Genomic DNA, 6,727 nt, shown 5'->3' with positions numbered 1-6,727 from the left:
ATTTTCTTCTAGTTGTTTTATATTTGGTGTCTTACATTTAAGTCTTTAATTCGATGTGGGATCATTTATAGAGTGGTGTAAAATAGGAGTCCAATTTCAGTTTTCTGCATGTGGTTATCCAGTTTTCCCAGCACCATTTGTTGTAGAAACTATCCATTCCCCATGGAGTCTTCTTAGCTGACTTGTCAACTGTTAGCAAACTGTATGTGTGTGGTTTTATTTCTGGATCCTTGATTCTGTTCCATTGGTCTAGGTGTCTCATTTTATACCTGTATCATACTGTTTTTATTACTATAGATTTGTAATAAAGTTTGAAATCAGAAATTGTGATGCCTTCAGCTTTTTCTTTCTCGGGGTTCCTTTAGTTATTGGAGGTCTTTTGTGGATCCACATGAATATTAGGATTATTTGTCCTATTTCTCTGAAAAATGCCATGGGAATTTTAATAGGAATTGCATTGAATCTTGAGATGGCATTGAGTAGCATGAACATTTTCAAAATATTAATTCTTCTGATCCATGATCATAAGATATCTTTTCATTTCTTTGTGTCTTTGAGTTCTTTCATCTGTGTCTTATAGTTGTCAGTTTCTAGATCTTTCACCTTCTTGGTTAAATTTATTCATGAGTATTTTACTGTTTTTGATGGTATTGTAACTAGGATTTTTTTCTTTATATCATTTTTAGATAGTTCATTGTTAGTGTAGAGAAAGGCAACCGATGTCTATATGTTGATTTTGTCTCCTGCAGCTTGAGTGAATTTGTTTATTAGTCCTAACAGTTTGGGGAGGAGTCTTTAAGTATTTCTCTACATAAAATCATATCTGCAAACAGAGACCACTTTGTTCCTTCATTTCCAATTTAGATGTTTTATATTTCTTTCTCTGGCCAAATGTCTCTGGGTGAGACTTACAGCAGTGTGTTAAGAGTGGTGTTGAGACTGGGCACCCTTGTCTTGTTCTTTGTCTTAGCAAGAAAGCTTTCAACCTTTCACTGTTCAATATGATGTTAGCTGTGGGTTTGTCATGTAAACCTTTTATTATGTTCAGGTATGTTCCTTCTGTAACCCTTTCTTGAGAGTTTTTATCATGAGGTGGCGTTGAATTTTGTCAAACTGCTTTTTCTGCATTGAAAGATTATTTTAGGATTTTTATCTTTCATTCTATCAATGCGGTGTATCACATTCATTGATTTGCATCATGTTGAACTTGATCATGTTGTTTGATCCTTTTTTTGAGTTTAGATAGTTTTGTTACAATGTGTCTTGGAGAAGAAAGTTTTAGTTTGAAATTTTAGGGTGACCAATCGGCATCAGGACCTTCGATGTCTACATCTCTCCCCAGATTTGGGAAGGTGTCAGCTGCTACTTTTTTAAGTCAACTTTCTTTTCCTTTCTCCCTGTCTTCTCCTCTGGTACTTTAATAATGCTTATCTATTTCTTTTCAAGGTATCCCATAATTCACACTACCTTTCCCCAATCCTATCCGTTCCTTTTTTTCTTTTTGCTCCTTTGACTGGATGATTTCAAATGACACATCTTCTAGTGCACTAATTATTTCTTGTACATGGTTGAATCTGATTTAGAAGGTCTCTACTGAATTCTTCAGTTCAGTCATTGTGTTCTTCAACTCTAGGATTTCTGTTTGTTTTTCCTTAATGCTTTCTGTTTCTATGTTGAACTTCTCACTTGTTCATGCACTATTTCCTTATTTCATTTAGTAGTCTATCTGTGTTTCCTTAGAGTTTTATGAATTTCTCAAAGAGCATTGTTCTGAAGTCTTTGTCACATAGTTCCTATATCTCCATTTCTTGGTCAGTCATTGGAGTTTTATTCTTTTTCTTTGGTGGTGTCATGGATCTTTGATTATTCATGATCCTTGTGGCCTTCCGTTGGTGTCTGCAAATTTGAGGAAGTAGACACTTCTTCCACTCGTTACAGACTGGCTTTAGTAAACCAAAGCCTTCACATTCAGCCCATCTAGGGGTCCTGGGTGGGCCATCTGGTGGTGTCCAGGGGCAGGCTTGCTGCTGGAGCCCTTGAGCAACCTGGTACTGGGGTGAGTGGAAAGCTTGCGTCCACAGTATTGTGTCTGGCCCTGGGCAAAACTGGGACCCTGAGATCATGAGTAGCCCCACTGGAGCCTGTTTTGGCAGGTCCTCATTGAGATCCTGTGACCACAGTAGTCATCCAGGGCCATGAGAGTTGGCCAGTGCTGGGATGATCTGAGAGTCTCAGCTCACGGGAGCCTGCCAGGAGCCTGTGCCATGAGAGACAGTTTGTGCTGTGGTAGGCCAGAAGTCTGGATTCCTGGGAACCTGGGGCCACAGGAGCTGCCTGAGATTGCAGGAGCCAGCAGGCGCTGGGTCAAGATGGAAGCCTGGGTTCATGGGAGCCTGCCGGTGCCTGGTGCCATGGGAGCTGCCTGGGGCCGCCTGAGTCAGCAAGCACCTGGGTGGGCTGGGGGCTTGGTTCTGCAGAAGCCTGTCGGAAGCCTGGTTCCGTGAGAGCTGTCTACGGCTGCTGGAACTGGCAGGTGGTGTGGTGAGCCATGGGCCTGTGTTCCTAGTAGCCCCCGGGGAGCCTGGAGCCATGGAATCTACCTGGGGTTGTTGGAGCCAGTAAATGCTAGAGTGACCTGGGGTCCTGGGTTTGTGAGAGCCCAATGGGTGCCCTGTTATGGAAGCAGCCTGTGGCTGTGGGTGCTGCCTGTGGCTGCCTGGAGTAGGCAGAAACTTGGGGGAGCCAGGGTCTGGATTCACCAGAGCCCACCAGGAGCCTGGTGTCAATGACACCACTTGTGGTCACAGGAGCTGCCTTGGGCTGCTGAAGATCGCAGCCCCTAGGCTGATATGGGGCCCTGGGTTTCCAGGAGCCTGGTGGGAACCTGGCGTCAAGGATGCTGCTTGGGGCCGCCAGAGCTGGCATGCTCCAGGGTGAGCCAGGGGCCTGGATTTGCAGAAGCCTGCAGGGAGCCAGCTAGTTCTACAAGAGTCAGCCTGGGGCTGGGGCAGGCTGGCTCAGGGATCTGTGGTAAATTCGAGCATTCACTTTACTCTCCTTTCGTTGGGAGGTGTTTGATTACTGATTCAGTCTGCTTGCTTGTTACTGGTCTGTTCAAGGTTTCTGTTTCTTCATGATTCAGCCTTCATAGGTTGTTTCTAGGAATTTATCTATTTTGTCTAGGTTACCCAATTTGTGAGTGTACAGTAGTTCAGAATAGTCTCTTTTGGTCTTTTTCTTTCTGAAGCATCAGTTGTAATGCCTCCTCTTTCATTTCTGATTTACTTTATTTGAGTCATCTCTCTTTTTTTCCCTAGATATTGTATCTAAGGGTTTGTCAATTTTATTTTTTCAAAAAATCAACTCTTACTTTTATTGATATTTCATACTGTCTTTCATTTTTTCCCACTCTCCTCTTGGTGACTTCCATCCTTCTGCTAACTTTGGGTTTCATTTTTTCTTTTTCTGATGCTGTGTGTTGTAAGTCAGGTTGTTTCTTTGACATCCTTCTTCTCTTATAATGTACAAGTTTGTCACTACAAACTTTCTTCTTAGTACTACTTTTGCTGCATCCTATAAGATTTGGTGTTTTTATTTTTTCTTTTTGTATGTCTTGAGCTATTTTCTAATTTCCCTTTTGATTTCTTCTTTGATCTAATGGCTGTTTAAGAGTTTGTTGTTGAACTTCCATGTATTATGAATATCCCAGTTTTCCACCTGTTGTTGACTTTTGGTTTCATGCCATTGTCTTTGGAAAAGATACTTGGTATGATTTCAGTCTTCTTAATTTAGTTAAGACTTGTTTTGTGACCTAACACGTGATCTGTTCTGGAAAATAATGTGTGCCCTTGAGAAAAGACTGCATTTTGTTGCTGTTCAGTAAAATGTTCTGTGTATGTCTGATAAGTCCATTAATGTTTTCATGTCTGCTGTTTCCTAATTTTCTATCTGGATATTCTATCCATTGTTAAAAGTGAGGTACAGAAGACCCCTACTATTTGCAAGTTATATAACTGAGAATGCTTTAATATTGAGACTATATAAAGATCTCTTAGAACTCAATTATAAAAAACAAAGAAGTTTGAAATGAAACCATTTTCATTGGGTAACCAATGAAAATGTGTAACTAGCTGCAATGGACATGTCTCCAGGAGAAACATAGATGGCCAATAAGCACTAGATAGATGTTCAGTATCATAAATTATTAGGAAAATGCAAATTCAAAGCATAGTGTGATACTATTTCACACTCAAAATGAAGGCTATACTCAACATAATGGAAAGTAACAAGTGTTAGTAAAGATATGGAGAATGGGAAACCCACATACATTACTGGTGGGAAAGTAAAATGATGTTTTCCATGGATATTCAAAGCAACATTATTCACAATGGTCCAAAAGTGGAACAAACCCAAATTTCTATCCAGTTATGACTGCATAAACCAAATGTGCCCTATTCATAATATAGGACATTATGGAGCGATAAAAAGGAATAAGCTACTGCTATATGCTCGGCCATGGATGAACCTTGAAACATGTGTGCTCACTGAAGTCATCCACAAAGGCCACAAATAGCATGATGCCATTTGAATGAACTGTCCAGAATAGGCAAACCAATAGGGAGAGAAAACAGATGAGTTGTTTTCATGGGCTTGGGTTAGGAGAAAATAGTGTGAATGAGTATGGGTTTGTTTGGGGGTGTTGAAAATGTTCTGGAATTAGATAGTGGTGATAACCACACGACATAATCATTGTACTAAATGGCACTGAACTGTATACTTTAAATGCTTACAACAGTGTATTCTGTGTTAAGCAGATTCTCCATAAAATTTTTGAATTTTTTAAATTAATCAGGGTGTTGATTAATTTTAATTTAGTTAATTTAAAGTTGGTTGGGATAGTTAATAAGGGTAATTAATAGAGTTATTAGGGGTAGGGTACATTGTAGCCAAGACAGTAAATATCCGATGATGGCTATAGTAACAGATCCTATAATTGTACAAGCAACAGTCTAAAATCCAGTCTGTTTCCACTGTCCCCAACTTGGAGAGACCAGCCATGAAAATATGTCAGTGATCTCGGGGGCCTTGGGTATCTTTTAAAAGATTTAGGTAACATTACGCAATATTTTAACCTCTCGGGCCATCTGGTGGAGGTAGGTTTGAACTTGTGAGTTGATGTACATTCAGCAAGTGGTTCTAAGAAAGGCAAAAACCCCTCCTTCCTTGGTTGGTATAGACAGTCTAGGGCCAGGCCATTCTCTAAAACCATTTAGGCAAGAGACTCATGAGACTGTTGCACAAGGGCTAGGATAGGGTCTTATGGAGTTGTTGTCGATGTTGGGTTAAGGTTTTCGATACTTCTTGGTTGCCTCAGTTACCTGATTTTGTGTGGGTAGGGCCATCGCACCTGTGCCCAGTCCAGTCAGTCAGTCCTAGTAGAAATCAACACCCAGTCCTACAGGACTGACAGTGTCTCCATGGCTACCACAGCCAGTCAGGACAGGAACCTCGGGGGACCTGCAACCTGAGGGAAGCAGGCTGAAATAGACACAATGATGCATTGCAGAATATAACCTGGAGAAATCTGCTCAGAGGGCTGGGGAAGAGAGAACCTCACTGGGTGAGAGCCTTGTGATATCAGCCTACAGTAAAACCCAAAACTGGATGCTCCTGGTGTGAAATATTCATTACGGCCCTTGGAAGTAAAACCAGTAATTTGCACCCATTAACTAGTTACCTATGCTATGATTTCAGGGGGTATGTTTAAAGTGTTTCTTGGCCAAGAGCTGTTTGGGCCTGAGCACAAAATCACCAAGGTGGCCTCGAAGGCTACCCCAAAATGACCCCTCAAGGAGCAGTTGGGGCAGAAAGTGGGTGGAGCATTTTGAAGGAAGCCTGGGGCAAAGATGTTGTTGTGCGATTGAGTTGGGTATAACTGAGTGTCTCCGCAGGGTAAGCCCTTCAGCTGGGGTACAATAGGTGATTGGAGGCCAAGTGACAGACCCTGTGACTCCTGATTCCCAGTGCACGGACAGGCCTCTCAGCCCATTGGACATAAATGGTGGTGGTGTTTGTGAAGCATCTTGATGGCAGTGTGGATAGTATAGGGGACGTGTGGTGGGAGACGTCATGATAGTGTCGGGAGGAGCTGTGTGTGAGATTACGGTGTTGAAGGGAAAGGACTGGAAGCAGGTGCAGTGGGTGTGTAACCAACAATGGTCAGTGAAGGGACAGCTGGGGTGTAACTGGGGAAAGCAGGGACCAGCAGAAGTCATGTGTTTAAAACAAGACACCAGGCCCAAATGGAGCCGCTTAGGCTATGCCTCACATAAACAAGTCGAGACTTAATTAGACTTTTGGCCCTCCTAGGAATAGAATCTTAAACCAGTCAATCACCTGATGCCCAGCAGGTAGCTCATCTTCCTGATAGAGCCCTGCCATCCTCTAAAGGAAGGTAACCTTGCAGTAACCAACCCGCTTTTTTATCTAGTGTAACTTCCTTGTTCTTGCTCCCTTCTGCCTATAAAATCCTTCATTTTGTAGAACTCCTTGAGCTCCTTTCTCTCTGTTAGACTGGATGCTGCCTGATTCATGAACTGTTGAATAAAGCCAATTAGATGTTTAAAATTTACTCAATTTTATTTTGTTTTGTACCAGTTTGGTGGCAGCAGTGGGATCCAAAGGAGACGCCTGATGGCTTCGAGGATGAGAAACACAGTCATTGGTA

This window comes from Diceros bicornis, chromosome 26 (genome assembly GCF_020826845.1).
Source record: "Diceros bicornis minor isolate mBicDic1 chromosome 26, mDicBic1.mat.cur, whole genome shotgun sequence".
NCBI lineage: Eukaryota > Metazoa > Chordata > Mammalia > Perissodactyla > Rhinocerotidae > Diceros > Diceros bicornis.
This window is presented reverse-complemented; position numbering follows the sequence as displayed.